Raw genomic sequence first — 24,107 nt, 5'->3', positions numbered from 1 at the left:
TCGATGAAGTGTCACTTGCTAGATAGTAAACTCCATGGGGGTGGGTATAAGTTTACTTGCTATGTTGTAGTCTCCCAAGTTCTTAGTTTGGTGTTCTACGTATTATAATAATAATAATAATAATAATAATAATGATAATGGTATTTGTAAGCACTTACTATGTGCCAAACATTGCACATTGGGGTAGATAGTAAGCACTTAATAAGTACTGATAATTTATTCATTCACTTGAACAACAACTAGGCCACTTTCTATAGATCATTCTATAGATCATTAAGAGAAGCAGCGTGGCTCAGTGGAAAGAGCACGGGCTTGGCAGTCAGAGGTCATGGGTTCAAATCCCAGATCCGCCAATTGTCAGCTGTGTGACTTTGGGCAAGTCACTTAACTTCTCTGTGCCTCAGTTCCCTCACCTGTAAAATGGGGATTAAGATTGTGAGCCCCACGTGGGACAACCTGATCACCTTGTATCCTCCCCAGTGCTTAGAACAGTGCTTTGCACATAGAAAACACTTAACAAATACCAAAATTATTATTATTACTCTCCAACAATCAAGGAATAAATGGTATTCATTAAGTGCTTACTCTGTGCAGAGCACTCTACTAAGTGCTTGGGAGAGTACAATATAAGAGTGAGCAGACACATTCCCTTCTCACAAAGAGCTTACAGTCTAGAGTGGGAGCCAGACTTTAATATAGATATATCATTTATAATGTAGGATTTAAAGATATATACATTAATGCTGTGACTTGGGTAAGGGTGGAGTGATTATCATACGTACGTATATAATATGGCTCGGAATCAATCAATCAATCGTATTTATTGAGTGCTTACTGTGTGCAGAGCACTGTACTAAGCGCTTGGGAAGTACAGGTTGACAACATATAGAGACAGTCCCTACCCAACGGTGGGCTCACAGTCTAGAAAGGTGGGGAGAGTGATCGGCTGTTGGATATGACCATCATCATCATCATCATCAATCGTATTTATTGAGCCCTTACGATGTGCAGAGCACTGTACTAAGCGCTTGGGAAGTACAAATTGGCAACATATAGAGACAGTCCCTACCCAACAGTGGGCTCACAGTCTAAAAGTAGGGCCTTTAGATGAAGTAGGGCCTTCCAGGACAAAAGAAGAATGTAGAAAGGAGATTGCCAGTGAGATAGAAGAGAGCTAGATACAGTGAGTAAGTTGCCATTACTGGAGCAAAGCGTGCGGGTTGGGTTGTAGTAGAAAATCAGGCAAGTAAGGTAGTAGGGAGGAAGGTGATTAAGGGCTCTAAAGCCAATAATGAGGAGATTCTCTTCGATGCAGAGGTGGATGGGCAATCACCAGAGGTTCTTGACAGGTGGCAGACCATGGACTGAATGTTTTTTTTTTAGAAAAATGATCTGGGCAGGAGAGTGAAGTATGGATTGGAGTAGGGAGAGACAGGAGGCCCGGACGTCAGCAAGGAGGTTGACGCAGTAATCAAGGCAGGATAGGATAAGTGTTAGAATTAACATGGTAGCAGTTTGAATGGGGAAGAAAGGGGAGATTTTTAGCGATGTCGTAAAGGTTGAACCTACAGGATTAGGTATTAGACATAGCCTATCACTATATCTAATAACAGTATTATATCTAATAACTAATCTATAACAGTACTGTATCTAATACTGTTATTAGATATAGTGATAGATAGACACATAGGCTGATTCAGTCACCAAGCACAAGACAGTAAGCTTGTTCATTCAGTCGTATTTATTGAGCACTTACTGTGTGTGAAGCACTGGACTAAGCACTTGGGAAGTACAAGTCGGCAACGTATAGAGACGGTCTCTACCCAACAACGGGCTCACAGTCTAGAAGGGGGAGACAGACAACAAGACAAAACATGTAGATGGGCAAAAATCATCAGAACAAATAGAAGTATAGCTATATGCACATCATTAACAAAATAAATAAAATAGTAAATGTGAAAAATAAATAGAGTAATAAATCTGTACAAATATATACAAGTGCTGTGGGGAGGGGAAGGAGGTAGGGCAGGGGGGATGGGGAGGAGGAGAGGAAAAAGAGGGCTCTGTCTGGGAAGGCCTCCTGGAGGAGGTGAGCTCTCAGTAGGGCTTTGAAGGGAGGAAGAGAGCTAGCTTGGCCCATATGTGGAGGGAGGGCATTCCGGGCCAGGGAAAGGATGTGGGCCGGGGGTCGACGGTGGGACAGGCGAGAATGAGGCCCAGTGAGGAGGTTAGCAGCGGTGGAGGGTGCGGGCTGGGCTGGAGAAGGAGAGAAGGGAGTTGAGGTAGGAGGGGGCGAGGGAATGGACAGCCTTGAAGCTGGGAGTGAGGAGTTTATGCTTGATTCGTAGGTTGACAGGCAACCACTGGAGATTTTTGAGTGGTGGCGTGTCATGCCCAGAGCATTTCTGTATGAAGATAGTCCGGGCAGCAGAGTGAAGTATAGACTGAAGTGGGTAGAGACAGAAGGATGGGAGATCAGAGAGGAGGCTGATGTAGTAATCCAGTCGTGATAGGTTGAGAGATTGAACCAGCAAGGTAGCGGTTTGGATGGGGAGGAAAGGGTGGATTTTGACCATGTTGTGGAGGTGAGACTGGCAGGTTTTGGTGATGGATGTGTGGGGTGAATGAGAGAGCGGAGTCAAGGATGACAGCAAGGTTGCGGGCTTGTGAGACGGGAAGGGTGTTGTGGGTAGGGAATGTTTGCCAACTCTGTCATACTCTACTCTCACAAGCTCTTAGTACAGTGCTCTTCACATAGTAAGTGCTCAATAAATACCATTGATTGATTGAATAACATATGATTGTATTGCTAACTTCATAAAACAAACTTGGGGCATGAGTGAAAATGTCCTTTTGGGCTTTATTTTCAGCCACTACTCTTCAACTGTGATTCATTCTTAACAAGAAGGAGCAATAATAGTCCTGTTTCTCTTCGGGACACTCATATGGTTTCTGATTTGTTTTTCCCTTTCCACTGCTCTTTTCCAACCACTTAATATTTTATGCTCGCAATTAGCAAATTCTGGTTACTTATGTCTAATTTTAATTATTTGTTCTATTTTAATAGAACTGATTTTCTGTAAATATAAATTAGCATTTATTCTCCTCAACCTTGTGGCTGCAATTATTTTTATTATAGATTTTAATAGTAGAAGAAAGCGTCATACTTCCCTTTTGCATCTTTTTCCCAAAAACTCTGAGGCAATTTTATTGTTAAGAGAGAAGCAGCATGGTCTAGTGGGTAGAACATTCTCAGTCTCCTTTGCGGGCTCCTCTTCCCCCTCCCATCCTCTTACTGTAGGGGTTCCTCAAGGCTCAGTTCTTGGTCCCCTTCTGTTCTCCATCTATACTCACTCCCTTGGTGAAAATATTCGCTCCCACGACTTTAACTATCATCTCTACGCGGATGACACCCAAGTCTACATCTCCTCCCCTGTTCTCTCTCCCTCCCTCCAGGCTCGTATCTCCTCCTGCCTTCGGGACATCTCCAGCTGGATGTCCGCCCGCCACATAAAACTCAACACGTCCAAGGCTGAGCTCCTTATCTTCCCTCCCAAACCTTGTCCTCTCCCTGACTTTCCCATCCCTGTGGACGGCACTGTGGACCACAAACTTGGTGTCATTCTTGACTCCGCTCTCTCATTCACCCCACACATCCAATCCATCACCAAAACCTGCCGGCCTCACCTTTACAGCATTGCCAAAATCTGCCTTTTCCTCTCCATCCAAACCCCTACCACGTTAGTACAGTCACTCATCGTATCCTGACTGGATTACTGCATCAGCCTCCTTTCTGACCTCCAAACCGCCTACCTCTTCCCACTTCAGTCCGTACTTCACTCTGCTGCCCAGATTATCTTTCTTCAGAAACGTTTTGCGCATGTCACGCCCCTCCTCAAAACTCTCCAGTGGTTGCCTATCAACCTCCCTATCAAGCAAAAACTTCTCACCACTGGCTTCAAAGCTGTCCATCCCGTCACCCTCTTCTACCTCACCTCCCTTCTCTCCTTCTCCAGCCCAGCCCGCATCCTCCGCTCCTCTGCTGCCACTAATCTCCTCACTGGGCCTCATTCTCACCTGTCCCGCCATCAGCCCCTGGCCCACATCTTACCTCTAGACTGGACCACCCTCCCTCCTCAAATCTGCCAAACTAGCACACTCTAGTTAGTATCTTGACCAATGTCACACAACAGATACGTGGCTGAGTCAGGATTAGAACCCAGGTCCTTCTGACTCTCAGATCCGCTCTCCATCTAAAGGTATGGTGGGTTAGACTCATATCAGTAATGTCATCTTTGGCACATAGTGAATGCTTAACAAATACTATTATTATTATTATTTCTATAGAGAGATATAGATATATAATTTATATCTCGGATTCAGCCCAAGCAGTCCTTGGCTTAATTAAAATCCATTTATCTCATGAGAAAAATCTCTTCTCAGGTTACAGAATCACTGCTAAACAGTCAGAGGTGAAAGAATACTTTTAGGATAGTACCAAGATTAGTGTGGAAATTATTCCGGATGAAAGTGTTTCTGAACTTCCATACTGCAGTGAGCGTTCTGCCTTGAAAACAGCATTAACTCAATATTCAACCTGCGCTTAGAAATAGTGAAGCAAGCACATTAACCTATATGAATATTCTCTTAGGTTTGTATGCAAACAATAACCTCATTTTATTATTCCGTCAGTCAGTCCATCAATAGTATTTATCGAGTGCTTGATGTGGGCAGAGCACTCTAGAAGCAGCGTGGCTCAGTGGAAAGAGCCCGGGCTTTGGAGTCAGAGGTCACGGGTTCAAATCCCGGCCCCGCCAATTGTCAGCTGTGTGACTTTGGGCAAGTCACTTCGCTTCTCTGTGCCTCAGTTACCTCATCTGTGAAATGGGGATTGATTGTGAGCCCCCCATGGGACAACCTGATCACCTTGTAACCTCCCCAGTGCTTAGAACAATGCTTTGCACATAGTAATCACTTAATAAATGCCATTATTATTATTATTATTACTAATTCTAATAGCACTCCTTGGAAAAAAAACATGTAATATAAAGAGACTGCCTTAGAAAGGTAAATGCGTTCATAAAGTAGCAGCCAAGTGAGGTGATGCACACTTTGCAACTTGAAGTTCATCCTAATAATGATATTTCTGGTGCTTGCAAAGCGCTTACTATGTGCCAAGCACCGTTTTAAGCACTGGGGTAGATACAAGGTAATCAGGTTGAACAGTTCCTGTCCCACACAGGGCTCCCCCTCTTAATCCCCATTTTACAGATGAGGTAGCTGAGGCCCAGAGAAGTGAAGTGACTTGCCCAAGGTCACACAGCAGACGTGAGGCAGAACAGGGATCAGAAGTCAGGTCCTTCTGATTTCCAGGCCCACGCTCTATCCACTAAGCCACGCTACTTCTCTAATGAAATCCCCTTTCATTGAAACTATTTTAAAGTGTCTTTTGAAATGTTTCTTTCCTATTTTTCTGGAGCACGGGAAATTCCACTTATTGTAATAGCAGTTCTATTACCTGTACAAAGCTTTTAGTCATCTCAAACATTTCATGGGTTTAGGTTTATTTACTCGGTTATTCAAGTGGTTATTGGGTCTACTCTAGCCGTGACTGTCCCGTTGGAGTGTTAGCTCCTGGTGGATTGGAACCTGCCACTTGTTTGCAATTTCCAAGCATTTAGTACAACGTATTGTATGCAGCATTTTTTTTTAATTTGTTTGTTTTGTGTTATGGTATATGTTAACCACGTAATATGGGCCAGGCATTATACTAAGCACTGGAGCATATAAATTCATCAGGTTGAACACAGCCTATGTCCCTCATAGGGCTCACATTCTTAATCCCCATTTTACAGATGAGATAAGTGGGCCACAGAGAAGGTAAGTGACTTGTCCACTCAGCAGACACATGGCAGAGCCAGGATTAGAACCTGTGTTTTTCCAATTCCCATGTTCATACATGGCTCAGTGGAAAGAGCCTGGGCTTTGGAGTCAGAGGTCATGGGTTCAAATCCCAGCTCCACCAACTGTCAGTTGTGTGACTTTGGGCAAGTCACTTAACTTCTCTGTGCCTCAGTTCCCTCACCTGTAAAATGGGGATTAAGACTGTGAGCCCCCCATGGGACAACCTGATCACCTTGTAACCTCCCAAGTGTTTAGAACAGGGCTTTGCACATAGTAAGTGCTTAATAAATGCCATTATTATTATTATTATCCACCACTGCTTCTTAAATACTACTAATGGTGCTCAAATACTACTACTACTACCTCTCCAAGCATTTCTAAGAATTTCCAGGAGACAACCCATCACCTCAAAAGATTTCTGACAAATTTCAACAAATTCACAGCATCTGGTGGTGAATCTGACTTCACAATTTCTTTCTCAGATGTGTCCCATTGCAGTGGAAGATGTGTTTGCCATACTAAATTTAGCCTTTTCCCTTACCATCAAAAGAAGAATTTCAAGCTGAATGCACTCCTACCTCTCAAATTCTAATCACTAGCAAAGCATCAAACACTATACTACTACTTCAATCAATCAGTAGTATTTATTGAGCACAATACGCACTCTATATTAAGTGATTGGGGGAGTACTAGGGAGGGGAAAGACACAATTCCTGCCCTCGAGGAGTTTACAGTTTATTGGGGAATATAGACCTGGAATCGCTTAGAGAAAAAGAGAAAGGAAAAAAATAGATATGTAGATGATTACGTACTTAAATAGTGGATGAAAGTAGATATGTACAGAAGGGCAGCAAAATATATAATTGGGACAGAAGTGTGGGTGTCCTGGGGAGAAGAAAATAATAATAATAATAATCGTTTTTGTTAAGCATTTACTATGTGCCAACCACTGTTCTAACTGCTGGGGTTGCTACAGGGTAATAATAATGATGATGGTATTTGTTAAGTGCTTACTATGTACCAAACACTGTTCTAAGCGCTGGGGTAGATACAAGGTAATGAGGTTGTCCCACGTGGGGCTCACAGTCTCAATCCCCATTTTACAGATGAGGGAACTATGGCACAGAGAAGTGAAGTGACTTTCCCAAAGTCACACAGCAGATAAATGGTAGAGGTGGGAATAGAACCCATGACCTTCTGACTCCCAAGCTTATGCTCTCTCTACTACGCCATGCTGTTTCTCTAGAGTGATAATAATAATAATAATGGCATTTATTAAGTGCTTACTATGTGAAAAGCACTGTTCTAAGCACTAGGGAGGTTACAAGGAATCAGGTTGTCCAACGGGGTGCTCACAGTCTTAATCCTCATTTTCCAGATGAGGTCACTGAGGCCCAGAGAAGTTAAGTGACTTGCCCAAAGTCACGCAGCTGACAACTGGCAGAGCTGGATTTGAACCCATGACCTCTGACTCCAAAGCCCGGGCTCTTTCCACTGAGCTACGCTGCTTATCTAATTCTATAATAATGATAATAGTATTAAGCTAAGTCCTTACTATGTGGCAAGCATTATATCAGTGCTGAGGTAGATAATAAGACAATGAGGCTCACAGTCGAAGTAAGAGGGAGAAAAAGTATTTAATTCCTATTTTACAAATGAGGAAACTGAAGCACTGAGATGTTAAATGACTTCATTCATTCACATTTATTGAGCGCTTACTGTGTGCAGAGCACCGTACTTGCCCAAGGCCACCCAGAAGTCAAGTGGTAGATCTGTGATTCGAATCCACATCCTCTGACTCTCAAGCCCATGTTCTTTTCACTAGACCAGGCTGGATGCTGAATCAAACTTAAACTGCATCCCTTTTCCTCGTATGCCTACATTCAAGAAACATAAGTAGTCCGACAAAGTGAATGGAACAAAGTGTTGTCACAGTCCAAACTAAGGAGCTATTACTCCTCTAATCCTGGTCAAGAACTCCTTACAAAGTGACCAATCGATCAATTGGTGGTATTTATTCAATCAATCAATCAATCAATCGTATTTATTGAGCGCTTACTGTGTGCAGAGCACCGTGCTAAGCGCTTGGGAAGTACAAGTTGGCAACGTATAGAGATGGTCCCTACCCAGCAGTGGGCTCACAGTCTAGAAGGGGGAGACAGAGAACAAAACCAAACATATTAACAAAATGAAATAAACAGAATAGATATGTACAAGTAAAATAAATAAAGTAATAAATATGTACAAACATATATACATATACGTATACATATGTATGTATGTGTATATATGTACACATATACATACATATATATATATACACATATATACATATATGTATATACATATTGAGTACTTACTACCTGCTGAGCACTGTACTAAGCACTTGGGAGAGTATAATACAGCAAAATGAGCAGACCCCATTTCCTACCCCCAACGATTTTACAGTCTAGAAGGGGAGACAGACATGGGAGGGAAATCAAGGATTTAGGACTTCAATTAACCAACTCAATCTTCTGAAGGAGCTACTTGGCTGGTTAAATTTTTCTGTAGTTAAAGAGTTTTAAGCCATGATGATACTGCTACCGTAGACACTCCCCTATTTCTTAGCCGTTTCGCCCTCCCTCGTGAGGCTTGGGACAGACTTTGGTCAGTCAGTCCAATCATATTTTTTTTTAAATGGCATTTATTAAGTGCTTACTATGTGCAAAGCACTGTTTTAAGCGCTGGGGAGGTTACAGGGTGATCAGGTTGTCCCACGGGGGGCTCAAAGTCTTAATCCCCATTTTACAGATGAGGGAACAAGGCACAGAGAAGTTAAGTGACTTGCCCAAAGTCACACAGCTGACAATTGGCGGAGCTGGGATTTGAACCCATGACCTCTGACTCTAAAGCCCGGGCTCTTTCCACTGAGCTACGCTGCTTCTCATAAACTCTTACTGTGCACAGAGCAATGTACTAAATGCTTGGGTGAGTATATAATACACAATATAACGTAACAACATACAGGCACATTCCCTGCCCACAGTGAACTTGCCGTCTAGAGTGGGAGGAAGACATTAATATAAATAAATTACCGATATGGACATCAGTGTATGGACATTACAGAAGCAGCGTGGCTTAGCGGAAAGAGCACAGGCTTGGGAGTCAGAGGTCGTGGGTTCTAATCCCGATTCCGCTGCTTGTCAGCTGTGTGACTTTGGGTAAGTCACTTAACTTCTCTGTGCCTGTTACCTCATCTGTAAAATGGGGATTAAGACTGTGAACCCCACGTGGGACAACCTGATTGCCTTGCATCTATCCCAGCACTTAGAACAGTGCTTGACACATAGTAAGCGCTTAACAAATACTGTAATTATTATTATAAATACTGTGGGGCTGAGGGGGGAATGAATAAAGGGAACAAGTCAGGATGAAGCAGGAGGGAGTGGGAGAAGAGGAAAGGAGGGTTTAGGGAAGAACACTTGGAGGAGATGTGCCTTCAGTAAGGCTTTGAAGAGGGGTAGAGTAATTTGGGGGTATATTGCTATCCTAAAATACAAATAACCACCCTCCCCCCCCAAAACCCTAAGCTTTATTATTCATTTAAAGGTGATATTTTTTGAATATCCTATCTCAAATAACACAGATGACTGTGTATAATACATTGGTAGAGTAGCCGTGGCACAGTATTTCCTGTTACTAAGAGGACAGGCATTTCCCATTAATCCTTATGATGGCTTTTCTAGGTATTCATCTTTATGTTTTAGAGGAATCCTTCCAGGATTAATTCTTCTTGGAAAAATGTGAGAGAACTGTAGTGTTCTAAGAGCAATGAGAGTAAATTATAATAGGTGAAAAATTATCACTTGTAAAAAAAAGAAAGTAATTCGGCTTGAGCTAAATAGAGCAGACCTCAGATCTTACTGAAGAAAGGAAACAATGCATTCTTGTTATGTTCAGGATCTTCCAATTCATTCATTCATTCAATCGTATTTATTGAGCGCTTACTGTGTGCAGAGCACTGTACTAAGCGCTTGGGAAGTACAAGTTGGCAACATATAGAGACAGTCCCTACCTAACAATGGGCTCACAGTCTAGAAGGGGGAGACAGACAACAAAGCAAAATATGTAGACAGGTCAGTATTATTTATTGAGCACTTACTCTGTGGAGAGTAATGATAATATTCCAGAGAGTACTGTACTAAGCATTTGGGAGAGTATTCACACAATCTTTGTCCTGGAGTAATTTGCGGTCTAGTGAAGGAGACAGACACGAAAATAAATTACAGGTAGCAGAGAGCAGCAGAGGTTAAAGATTTGGGCAGAAGGAGTAGTGGAGGAAGTGTATTTATAAGTGGTCAGGGAGTAAGGACCTAATTTCATAGGTGACCGAAGCACTGAAATGGCAGAGAAGCAACATGGCCTAGTGGATCGAGCCCCGGCCTGGGAATCAGGAGGTCATGGGTTCTAATCCCAGCTCTACTGCTTGTCTGCAGTGTGACCTTGGTCAAGTTCATTCATTCAATCGTATTTATTGAGCGCTTACTTTGTGCAGAGCACTGTACCAAGCACTTGTACTTCCCAAGCACTTAGTACAATGCTCTGCACACAGTAAGCACTCAATAAATATGATTGAATGAATTGGGAAGTACAAGTCAGCAACATATAGAGACGGTCCCTACCCAACAACGGGCTCACAGTCTAGAAGGGGGAGACAGACAACAAAACAAAACACGTAGACAGGTGTTAAAATAGTCAGAACAAATAGAATTGTAGCTATATGCACATCATTAACAAAATAAATAGAATAGTACACATGCACAAGTAAAATAAATAATAATTTAATATTAAAAAATAAATCAGGTTGGACCCATCCTGTTCCACAGGGGGCTCACATGTCTAAATAGAAGGAAGATCATAAACTGAATCCTCATTTTACAGACAGGGAAACTGAAGCACAGAGAAGTTAACTGACTTACCCAAGGTCACACAACGGGCAGGTGTTAGAGCCTGAATTAAAACCCAGGTCCTTTGACTCCCATTCATTCATTTATTCATTCATTCATTCAATTGCATTTATTGAGCGCTTACTGTGTGCAGAGCACTGTACTAAGGGCTTGGGAAGTACAAGTCACTTCACTTCTCTTTGTCCTAGTTACGCATTTGGGAACTGAGACTGTGACCAGTTTGATTTGCTTGTATTAATCCCATTACTTAGTACAGTGCCTGGTACCTGGAAAGCGCTTAACAAATACCATAGTAATAATTATAATCATTGTGGTATTTGTTAAGCGCTTATTATGTGCCAGGCACTGTACTAAGTGCTGAGGCCTGTACCAAGTGTCATCATGATCATCAGTAATAATAATAGTGATAATAATGGTATTTGTTAAGCACTTACTACGTGCCAAGCACTGTTCTAAGCGCTGGGATAGATATAAGGTAATCAGGTTGTTTTTCGTGGGGCTCACAGTCTTAATCCCCATTTTCCAGACAAGATAACTGAGGCACAGAGAAGTGAGTTGCCCTAAGTCACGCAGCTGATAAGTGGTGGAGCAGGGATTCGAACCCGCACCCTCTGACTGCCAAGCCTGTGCTCTTTCCACTAAGCCATTTTGCTTCACATAGTAGTAGTGGGCTGGCAGGGAGACGAGAGATTAATCCCGGAAGGCCTCTTGCAAGAGACGTGATTGCAGAAGGGAAGAGTTGTGGTCTGCCAGATGTGAAGCGGGAAGGTGGTAGGGATATTGCTTCCAAGCTCATCTATTATTGATTACTGGCATTTATTAAGCTCTTATGTGCAAAGAGTTGTTCTTAGTACTGGGGCATATATACAGAATCAATTAAGTCAGCATACTTGGCCCACGAGTTATTTCTAATCGAAGTAGGGGAGGAAAGACGATAAGACACAGAGTGTGATGGCAGCCAAATAATAATAATAATAATGATGGCATTTGTTAAGCGCTTACTATATGCAAAGCACTGTTAACAATAATAATAATGGCATTTATTAAGCACTTACTATGTGGGGAAGGTTACAAGGTGATCAGGTTGTCCCACGGGGGGCTCACAGTCTTCATCCCCATTTTACAGATGAGGGAACTGAGGCCCAGAGAAGTTAAGTGACTTGCCCAAAGTCACACAGCTGACAGTTGGCGGAGCCGGGATTTGAACCCATGACCTCTGACTCCAAAACCCGGGCTCTTTCCACTGAGCCACGCTGCTTCTCTGTCTGTTCTAAGTGCTGGGGAGGTTACAAGGTGATCAGGTTGTCCCACAGGGGGCTCACAGTCTTAATCCCCATTTTACAGATGAGGGAACTGTAACTGAGGCCCAGAGAAGTTGTGACTTGCCTAAAGTCACACAGCTGACAACTGACAGAGACGGGGTTTGAACTCATGACTTCTGACTCCAAAGCCCGGGCTCTTTCCATTGAGCCACAGCTTGGCCTAGTGGAAAAAGCAGAGGCCTATGAGTAAGTGATTCTCACTCTGGCTCTGCTACTCATTCATTCAATCATATTTATTCATTCATTCATTCAATCGTATTTATTGAGCGCTTACTGTGTGCACAGCACCGTACTAAGCGCTTGGGAAGTAAAATTTGGCAGCATATAGAGACGGTCCCTACCCAACAGTGGGCTCACAGTCTAGAAGGGGGAGACAGAGAACAAAACAAAACATATTAACAAAGTAAAATAAATAGAATAAATATGTACAAATAAAATAAATAGAGTAATATTACTCTAGTCAAAATCAACGGGATCATCACTAGACGTCTGCGAGGAAATAATCCATTTAAAAGGTTCATTCACTCAATAATATTTACTGAGCGCTTACTGTGTGCAAAGCACTGTACTAAGTGCTTGGGAGAGTACAATACAATAGTAAACAGACACATTCCCTGCCCACAATGGGCATACATTCATTCATTCATTCAATCGTATTTATTGAGCGCTTACTGTGTGCAGAGCACTGGACTAAGCGCTTGGGAAGTACAAGTTGGCAACATATAGAGACGGTCCCTTTCATTCATTCATTTATTCATTCATTCAATCGTATTTATTGAGCACTTACTGTGTGCAGAGCACTGTACTAGGCGCTTGGGGAGTACAAGTTGGCAACATAGAGACGGTCCCTATTCATTCAATCATATTTATTGAGCGCTTACTGTGTGTAGAGCACTGTGCTAAGCGCTTGGGAAGTACAAATCGGCAACATATGGAGACAGTCCCTACCCAACAACAGGCTTACAGCTGTGTCACCTCGGGCAAGTCACTTAACTTCTTTGTGCCTCAGTTACCTCATCTGTAAAATGGGGGTTAAATCTTACTACCTCCTACTTAAAGTGAGAGCCCCATCAGGGACAGAGGCTGTGTCCAACCTGATTACCTTTTATCTACCCCAGCACGTAGAACAGTGCTTGACACATGGCAAGCGTTTAAGAAATACAATCATAATGACGATGATTAATAATAATCATAATAATGATGGCATTTATTAAGCGCTTACTATGGGCAAAGCACTGTTCTAAGCACTGGGGAGGTTACAGGGTGATCAGGTTGTCCCACGGGGAATCACAGTTTTAATCCCCATTTTACAGATGATGTAACTGAGACACAGAGAAGTGAAGGGACTTGCCCAAAGTCACACAGCTGACAGTTGGCGGAGCTGGGATTTGAACCCATGACCTCTGACTCAAAAGCCCGGACTCTTTCAACTGAGCCACACTGCTATAAACGTGTCCGATAATGATGATTAACTTGTACTTCCCAAGCGCTTAGTACAGTGCTCTGCACACAGTAAGTGCTCAATAAATAGGATTGATGATGATGATGCTGTTTAAGTGCTAACTATGTGTCAAGCACTAAGAGCCGGGGTTGATAGAAGCTAATCAGGTCGGACACAGTCTCTGTGGCACATGGGGTTCACAGCCTTAAGACCCATTTTACAGATGAGGTGTGTGACCTTGGACAAGTCACTTCACTTCTCGGTTCCTGTTACCTCATCCGTAAAACGGGGATTAAGATTGTGAGTCCCTTGTGGGAAAGGGACTGCATCCAACCTGATTAGCTTTATCTACCCCAGCGCTTAGAACAGTTCCTGGCACATAGTAAGTGTTTAATAAATACCATAATAATAATAATAATTATTATACTATGTGCTTAACAAATACCATTATTATTATTAATAATACAATTTTATAATGTCAATAATTTTCTACAAGCCCATCTTGAGAAGCAGCGTGGCTCAGTGGAAAGAGCATGGGCTTTGGAGTCGGAGATCATGGGTTCAAATCCCAGCTCTGCCAATTGTCAGCTGTGTGACTTTGGGCAAGTCACTTCACTTCTCTGTGCCTGTTACCTCATCCGTAAAACGGGGATTAAGATTGTGAGTTCCTTGTGGGAAAGGGACTGCATCCAACCCGATTAGCTTTATCTACCCCAGCGCTTAGAACAGTTCCTGACACATAGTAAGTGCTTAATAAATACCATAATAATAATAATTATTATAGTATGTGCTTAACAAATACTATTATTATTATTATTATTAATGATACAATTTTATAATGTCAATAATTTTCTACAAACCCATCTTGAGAAGCGGCATGGCTCAGTGGAAAGAGCATGGGCTTTGGAGTCAGAGGTCGTGGGTTCAAATCCCTGCTCTGCCAACTGTCAGCTGTGTGACTTTGGGCAAGTCACTTCACTTCTCTGTACCTCAGTTACCTCATCTGTAAAATGGGGATTAAGATTGTGAGTCCCCCTTGGGACAACCTGAACACCCTGTAACCTCCCCAGCGCTTAGAACAGTGCTTTGAACATAGTAAGCGCTTAATAAATGCCATTATTATTATTATTATTATTATTATTATTATTTAGTTTGCTGTACATTTTTCTTTATTACAGACCTTCTAAATTTCACAGGACTTAATCATAATATTTCTGGATCATCAGGACTCTATTTTCCTGACGAACCCGAGGGAGTTAAAGTTTCGTGAAATGTCCAAGAGCAGAATTACATATTAATACTCTGCATTCCTGGAAGATGCGGAAGAAAACATATTTTCACAATATGTGCGCTGCAAATTTACTGTATCTCATAATATTTAAAGTGATAGTACTTCCTGTATCCGAGGCAGTCCCATTACACCGAATGGATCTACTCTGGCAAAGCACATATCATAGTTTTACAAAAGCTCTAGGTCATTTGAAGAAAAATTAATTGTGTTTTTCCATCAGTTGGATTGACTCCAAGTTCTATTAGGCACATCTAATAGTTTCAACATCCTAGGTTTTAGAATCGTATGCTATGGTAACACTTTATTTTCAGAGACACAGAACCCTTTTATATAGCACATAATAAATGGTAGTGAAATGCACAGAAACTGTGTGAGGCCAGCTCTATGAACAGAAGCTGAGAAACTATTTAGGCAATGCTCAAGTCAAAATGTATTTTTCTAAAATCCATTAATTTATTGGGAAGTAGAATGTTTAGAGTGAAGGAAAGACAAAGATATAAATTTCTCTTTACTCCCCATCCAAGTACCATCATTAAAAATTATATTTAACTTCACAGTTGTTAGTTTGAAAATGTAGTCCTCCTCATTCATTCATTCATTCATTCATTCATTCATTCAATCATATTTATTGAGCGCTTACTGTGGGCAGAGCACTGTGCTAAGCACTTGGGAAGTACAAATCGGCAACATATAGAGACGGTCCCTACCCAACAACAGGATCACAGATTGTCATTCCACTTGCAAGACTTGGGAAATTCCATATTCCAAATTTTTCTGTTATAAGGTAGAAATCAACTTCCTTTCTTGCAAAAATGGTCATTTAGGTTGCCTTTCTTTGAAGGGGCCTCCTATTATCCCTTGACACTAGAAAAAATTATAATGATACATTCGGTGAATCCAAAATTACCTCGGCATATTGACGGAGTGCTGAGAAACAAATAGAATGAAATTTAATAATGAAAAATGCAGTTTAGTGCACTTGGCAAGACTAATCAGCTGGTGGAAATCAAAATGAAGAAAGACTACTGAATCAGTCTAAATGATCTAGAGACCAGGGGTCAGCAATTTGCCTTGAAATTTTAAAAGACCGCATAGTACTGGATGCAGAAATGGGAACTGGGAAATAAACCATTTTTTAGGCAGGTTCTTTTGGGGAATTGGATCCTGAGGAAAAGCAGGGCCAATTCAATTGGCGTATTGTGGACTTTACAAAAAAGTTAGCAAAGTATTAGGTTTGAGACTTCTTCCACATCTTCACCAAACAGAACCAATTCTCTGTGGTGATGACATGTGGGATCCAGTGGTTTGCAAGCTCTTTGAATGCAAGGAACATAGTCTACCAACTCCACTTAGTAATAATAATAATAATAATGGTGGTATTTGTTAAGCGCTTACTATGTGCAAAGCACTGTTCTAAGTGCTGGGGGGGCTACAAGGTGATCAGGTTGTCCCACTTGGGGCTCACAGTCTTAATCCCCATTTTACAGATGAGGTAACTGAGGCACAGAGAAGTTAAGTGGCTTGCCCAAGGTCACACAGCTGACAAGTGGCGGAGCCGGTATTCGAACCCATGACCTCTGACTCCTAAGCCTGGGCTCTTTCCACTGAGCCACGCTAGTCCTCAATACCTTCGATGGCGTAGTGGATAGAACACGGGCCTGGGAAGCAGAAGGTCACGGGTTCTAATCCCTTCTCCACCACTTGTCTGCTGTGACATTGGGCAAGTCACTTCACTTGCCCACTTCACTTCACAGAGAAGCAGCGTAACTCAACGGAAAGAGCCCGGGTTTTGGAGTCAGAGGTCATGGGTTCAAATCCCTACTCCACCAATTGTCAGCTGTGTGACTTTGGGCAAGTCACTTCACTTCTCTGGGCCTCAGTTACCTCATCTGGAAAATGGGGATGAAGACTGTGAGCCCCCCATGGGACAACCTGATTGCCTTGTAACCTCCCCAGCGCTTAGAACAGTGTTTTGCACATAGGAAGTGCTTAATAAATGCCATCATAATCACAATAATAATTGTGGTATCTGTTAAGCACTTATTATGCGCCAGACACTGTTCTAAGCACTGGGGGAGAAACAAGAAAATCGTGCTGGACACAGTCCCTGTCCCACATACGGCTCACAGTCTTCAATCCCCATTTCACAGACGAGATAACTGAGCCACAGAGAAGTTGAGTGACTCGCGCAAGGTCACACAGCAGACAAATGGCAGAATGGGGACTAGAACCCAGGTCCATCTGACTTCCAGAAGGATCCTCTGTTATACTGCTAAGCACTGTTATACAGTGCTAAGCGCTTAGTACAGTGCTCTGCACATAGTAAGTGCTCAATAAATACGATTGATGATGATGATGATACTGTACTCTCCCCAGTGTTCAGTTCAGTGTCTGCACACGGCAAGTGCTCAATAAATATGATTGATTAAGCTCTGCAACATCTTTTGTTAAACTTATAGGTTTAGCTGTTTTAATCAGGACGTTTCCGTGACTCTTACTTTTCTTTTCCTCATAGACTCTGGTTTTGGATGAAATAATAAGTGCTCAACTGCACCAAGCACCGCGGTAAATACAAACAGATCAGACACGGTCCCTGTCAGATGGGGGGCTCACAATCAAAGGGAGAGAGAAAACAGGTACTTAATTCCTATTTTCAGATGAGGAAGTTGAAATGTGGAGAAGCTAAAGTGACCCGTTTAAAGTCCCGCGGAAGGCAGGCGGAAGATCCGTCCCCAACGAATTCCCAACGCTGCGTCCTTTCCACTAAACCACTCTATTTCTCACTTTAACTCAGCCCTATTTTTCCATGGTAGGGATGGTGAATCTGGCCTCCATTTTGATCCCCGTTTTCATTTAGGCCACTAAATTGTTGTGTATTTAGTTTCCCAGCCGTATCCCTTTCTCTTTGGAAAGTGGTCTCATTGACTGTAAAACATCGAAGAGTGCATTCCACGGAGTTACTGGAAAGCTTTCTGACATATCAGTGACCGAAATCTTAGCTATTGGTAAGCCAAACCACAGGAAACGGGGCCATGTTAGGAACTCTCAGGGAGGAAATTAAAATTTGTTTTTCATGGATCGGGGAAGAGTTATGATTCAAAAGTTTCTCAAGAAATGACCGTGCACAGTCAACCTCTTTTTCTGAATAACCCTGTACCCAGGAATTCAAATCCATAAATTGGCTACTATTTATGATTGGACTTTTATCATTCTGAGTGGCTTCTAATAATTAACTCGTACCTCCATTTCTGATAGATCGCAGACTTCCATCCTTTTAATTATGCTCCACGGGGTAGCTTTTATATATCTATTATCTCTACTGAACTTTGAATAAAGACTGCATTTGCACTTGATATATTATTGATATGCAACGGCTTGCTTGCTAGGATTGAAGGGTGAAATGAAAGTGGTGTTCTGATAATGTGACTTTAGGCTAATATGGAAGCATTTTTTTCCTTTTCTCTTTTTTTCAGGCTCATCCCTAAGGTGTCTCCTTGTAGTAGTAATAATGATAATAATAATGACAGCATTTATTAAGCTCTTACTGTGTGCAAAGCACTGTTCTAAGTGCTGGGGAGCTTACAAGGTTACAAACTCCTTGTGTATATTAGAACAGTGCTTGGCACATAGTATATATATGTATATATGTTTATACATATTTATTACTCTATTTATTTATTTTACTTGTACATATCTATCCTATTTATTTTATTTTGTTAGTATGTTTGGTTTTGTTCTCTGTCTCCCCCTTTTAGACTGTGAGCCCACTGTTGGGTAGGGACTGTCTCTATATGTTGCCAATTTGTACTTCCCAAGCGCTTAGTACAGTGCTCTGTACATAGTAAGCACTTAATAAATACGATTGATGATGATGATGATAGTAAGAACTTAACAAATACCTTCGTTATTGGACTCAAATGTAGTTCTTCCCCAGAATCTATGGAGGTATGATTTTCTCTGGCACGGATACCTTCTAGTTGTTAAGCAGCAAGGTCTAGTGCTGCGTCCTGGGCATGGATCTGGGAATCAAAAGGATCTGGGTTCGAATCCCTTCTCTGCCACTTTGCTGCACGACATTGGGGAAGCCACTTCGCTTCTCTGTGCCTCAGTTCCCTCATCTGTAAAATGGGGATTAAGACTGTGAGCCCCATGTGGGACAGGGACTGTGTACAACCTAATTATCTTATCTCTACCCTAGCACTTAGTTCAGTGCCAGGCACATAATAAGCGCTTAACGAATAGCAGAAAAAAATAGTTATTGCAGTGACAACCACAGTGACACAAAAAAGCAATAGAAAAGTCTTCTCTACCATTGCTTCTTCTGGGGTCACAGCAGGAGTCAAATTGACCGAGGTGTGCTTGATTGGATTAAGGGGGTGTCTGGGTGCCCCTATCAGATCTTCCTCTTCCCAGTTGAAGGTGTTATTAATAATAATAATAATCATAATGGCATTTGTTAAATGCTTACTATGTCCCAAACACTGTACTAAGTACTGATTTAGATATAATAATAATAATAGCATTTGTTAAGCGCTTACTATGTGCAGAGCACTGTTCTAGGAAATCAGGTTTTCCTACATGGGGCTCACAGTCTTTTCCCCCATTTTACAGATGAGGGAACTGAGGCACAGTGAAGTGACTTGCCCAAGGCCCCACAGCAGACCAGTGGTGGAGCAGGGATTAGAATCCAGGTCCTCTGACTCCCGAGCCTGCGTTCTTTCCATTAAGCCACACTGATTTATGACCCTCTAGTGAGCCTTGTCTTCCAGTTGGTTCCTGCAGATCATCATCATCATCATCATCAATTGTATTTATTGAGCACTTACTATGTGCAGAGCACTGTACTAAGCGCTTGGGAAGTACAAATTGGCAACATATAGAGACAGTCCCTACCCAACAGTGGGCTCACAGTCTAAAAGAGAAAACAAACATACGCCCAACGTGGGGCTCGAACCCACGACCCTGAGATTAAGAGTCTCATGCTCTACCAACTGAGCTAGCCCGACTGAGCTAGCCGGGCAGATGGAATCTGATTTGTTCGGAAGACCTACCAATTGAACGATGTGATCGTTCATTCAAATACGATCGAATGAATGAATCTGACAAAGATAATAATAATAATTATTATGGCATTTATTAAGCGCTTACTATGTGCAGAGCACTGTTCTAAGCGCTGGATGGCCTGCGCTGCCCTGCGAGCATCAGGGGGATCTGTCCCAGATCCTCAGAGGGCTCAGGGTCACATCGGTCACTGTAACCGTGACCTCCGGGGAACAGAGAGAAGACGACGGGGGCGTTGGGGGAGACATCAAGTTGCTGAAGAAAGGGGATCAGGCCATGCCACACTCTTCGTCTTTCCCAGTTCCACCCCCTGGTCGCGACGTAGTTTAAATCACCTAGACAATGGAGGAGGCGATGACATAAGGAGGCCACATTTGCTGGAACTTCTCTAGAAGTAGAGCTACCTCTTTGGCTAGGTCTCACAGCCACAACCAATAATAATAACAATAATACAGAGAAGCAGTGTGGCTCAGTGGAAAGAGCCCGGGCTCGGGAGTCTGAAGGTCATGGGTTCTAATCCTGGCTCTGCCACTTGTCAGCTGTATCATCATCATCATCATCAATCGTATTTATTGAGCGCTTACTATGTGCAGAGCACTGTACTAAGCACTTGGGAAGTACAAATTGGCAACATATAGAGACAGTCCCTACCCAACAGTGGGCTCACAGTCTAAACGGGGGAGACAGAGAATAAAACCAAGCATACTAACAAAATAAAATAAATAGGATAGATATGTACAAGTAAAATAAATAAATAAATAGAGTAATAAATATGTACAAACATATATACATATATACAGGTATATATGTATATATATATATATACATATATACCTTGGGCAAGTCACTTCACTTCTCTGGGCCTCAGTTCCCTCATCTGTAAAATGGGGATTAAAACGGTGAGCCCCCTGTGGGACAACCTGCTCACTTGTAACCTCCCCAGCATTTAGAAGAGTGCTTTGCACTTAAGCACTTAATGTAGTAAGCACTTATAAATAAATAATAAAAGACTTTGAGCCCCACGTGGGGCAACCTGATTCCCTTTTATCTACCCCAGTGCTGTGAACAGTGCTCAGCACATAGTAAGCACTTAACAAATGCCATTATTATTATTAATAATTGTGGTATTTGTTAAGCAGTTACTAAGTCCAAAGCACTGTACTAAGAGCTTACAATATCAGAAAGTGAGACACAGTTCCTGCCCCACATGGAGCTCACAGTTTAAGTAGAAGGGAGAAAAGGTATTGAATCACCACTTTGTGGGTGAGGAAACTGAGGCACAGGGCATTTAAAGGCCATTATATCTGTTCAGTAGACTTTCAGTTTGGCCTTATTCTTGTTACCAAGTGGACAATCTATTTTGTGTCTATTAGGTCTCCCAAGGAAATGATAGGCAATATTCAAATGCCAAATTTGTGATCTTAGCTCTTCGGGCTCTATTTATTTTAAGCTTTTGATTATCCATATTCATTTATGCATTCATTCATTCAATCGTACTTATTGAGTGCTTACTGTGTGCAAAGCACTGTACTAAACGCTTGGGAGAGTACAAGGCAACAACAAACTGACACATTCCCTGCCCACAACGAGCTCAGAATCTAGAGATAAAACAGAAGACTTTTTTTATTCCCCTTGTGTCAATTATGGCCTGAAAACTGGGGAGGGATTTATTCATTCATTCATTCAATTGTATTTATTGAGCGCTTACTGTGTGCAGAGCACTGTTCTAAGCGCTTGGGAAGTACAAGTTGGCAAAATATAGAGACGGTTCCTTTATGTTTGGAAATTCAGTGGGAAGCCATGTGGCTCAGTGGAAAGAGCACGGGCTTTGGAGTCAGAGGTCGTGGGTTCAAATCCCGGCTCTGCCAATTGTCAGCTGTGTGATTTTGGGCAAGTCACTTCACTTCTCTGGGCCTCAGTTACCTCATCTGTAAAAGGTGGATTAAGACTGTGAGCCCCCCGTGGGACAACCTGATCACACTGTAACCTCCCCAGAACAGTGCTTTGCACGTAATAAGCACTTAAATGCCATCATTATTATTATTATTATTATTATTTGTGCGTAACCACCATCTGTGATTAATTTGAAGGAGTTACTAAAAACACATTATCCATGTGTCATTTGGTCAAGCAGTCGATCAATCAATGGTATTTACTGAGAACTGACTGTGTGAAGCGTTGCATATTAAGAACTCAGGAGAGTGCAATACAACAAAGTTGGTAAACATGTTTCCTGCCCACAAGGAGCTTAAAATCCAGAGGGAAAGGCAGATTCTAAAGGAAATTGCATGTAGGGAGAGTGGCAGAGTATAAAAATAAGTCCATAAGTGTTGTGGTGCTGAGGGAGGGGGGAATAACTTCTAGCCTGTGAGCCTGTTGTTGGGTAGGGACCGTCTCTATATGTTGCCAACTTGTACTTCCCAAGCGCTTAGTACAGTGCTCTGCACACAGTAAGCGCTCAATAAAAATGATTGAATGAATGAATGAATGAAAGGGTTCAGATGAAGGCACCTTAAGTTCTGGTCAATCAGGAAATGTCATCTTACTTGTGAATTTACTCAGATTCCTGTTAAATAGTGCCCGCAAAAATGTCCAGGATCAAAGTGTTTGGATTTACTCAATACTGCAATCTGTTAAATGTGTTAAATTAAAATCTTTACAATCTATAGGATCGTATTCGCTCAGCTGGACCGTTATTTGAGTATACTGTACGTAGATTATTAAATAATTCAATGGACTTCCAGCTGCATTAGATGTCTTTATAGCTCTGCTAGTTTAAGCCCAGCTTTAGTAAATTATTTAGCTGACTTTATAACTGGTGGCAGGGGCCAAAACCTTCAAGTAGCGTGGCCTAGTGGAAAGAGCAGGGGTCTGGGAGATGGAGGAGTTGCGCCCTAAACCCGACTCGGCCGCACGTCTGCTGTGAGATCTTGGGCAATTTGTTTGACTTCACAGTGACTCAGTTTCCTCATCTGTAAAGTGGGTTTTAAGTCCTACTACTGCCTATGTAGATTTGTGAGTTCCATGTGGGACAGGGACTTTATCCAACTGGATTGCCACCTGACCACATGTTTTGTTTTGTTGTCTGTCTCCCCCTTCTAGACTGTGAGCCCATTGTTGGGTAGGCACCATCTCTATATGTTGCCAACTTGTACTTCTCAAGTCATCAGGCGAAAACTCCTCACCCTGGGGTTCAAGGCTGTCCATCCCCTCGCCCCCTCCTACCTCACCTCCCTTCTTTCCTTCTCCAGCCCAGCCCGCACCCTTCGCTCCTCTGCCACCACTAACCTCCCCACCGTACCTCGTTCTCGCCTGTCCCGCCATCGACCCCCGGCCCACGTCCTCCCCCTGGCCCGGAATGCCCTCCCTCCACCCATCCGCCAAGCTGTCTCTCTTCCTCCCTTCAAAGCCCTACTGAGAGCTCACCTCCTCCAGGAAGCCTTCCCACACCTCGCCCCCTCCTTCCTCTCCCCCTCCCCATCCCCCCCGCCCTACCTCATTCCCCTCCCCACAGCACCTGTATATATGTTTGTATGTATTTATTACTCTATTTTACTTGTACATTTTTATTCTATTTATTTTATTTTGTTAATCTGTTTTGTCTTGTTGTCTGTCTCCCCCTTCTAGACTGTGAGCCCACTGTTGGGTAGGGACTGTCTCTATATGTTGCCAACTTGTACTTCCCAAGTGCTTAGTCCAGTGCTCTGCACACAGTAAGCGCTCAATAAATATGATTGATGATGATGATGATGATATGTTGCCAATTTGGACTTCCCAAGCACTTAGTACAGTGCTCTGCACATAGTAAGCACTCAATAAATACGACTGAATGAATGAAGTACAGATTTATTACTCTGTTTTACTTGTACATATTTACTGTTCTATTTATTTTATCTTGTTAATATGTTTTGTTTTGTTGTCTATCTCCCCCTTCTAGACTGTAAGCCCGTTGTTGGGTAGGGACCGTCTCTATATGTTGCCAACTTGTACTTCCCAAGCGCTTAGTCTGGTGCTCTGCACACAGTAAGCGCTCAATAAATACGATTGAATGAATGAATAAATGAATGAATGAAAGGGACCGTCTCTATATGTTGCCAACTTGTATTTCCCAAGCGCTTAGTACAGTGCTCTGCACACAG

General features: G+C 42.4%; 1 non-coding gene across 1 annotated transcript; it reads right to left on the bottom strand.

The window, feature by feature from the left end:
* Positions 1-19,840: 19,840 nt before the first annotated feature.
* TRNAK-CUU lies at positions 19,841-19,913 on the bottom strand. Its single transcript has one exon. It is a non-coding gene; the product is annotated as a tRNA-Lys (tRNA).
* Between the last annotated feature and the right edge of the window lie 4,194 nt (positions 19,914-24,107).

The sequence above is a fragment of the Tachyglossus aculeatus genome, chromosome X1 (assembly GCF_015852505.1).
Source record: "Tachyglossus aculeatus isolate mTacAcu1 chromosome X1, mTacAcu1.pri, whole genome shotgun sequence".
Taxonomy (NCBI): domain Eukaryota; kingdom Metazoa; phylum Chordata; class Mammalia; order Monotremata; family Tachyglossidae; genus Tachyglossus; species Tachyglossus aculeatus.
The sequence above is the reverse complement of the archived record's forward strand: the minus strand, read 5'-3'. Positions and strand labels throughout refer to the sequence as shown.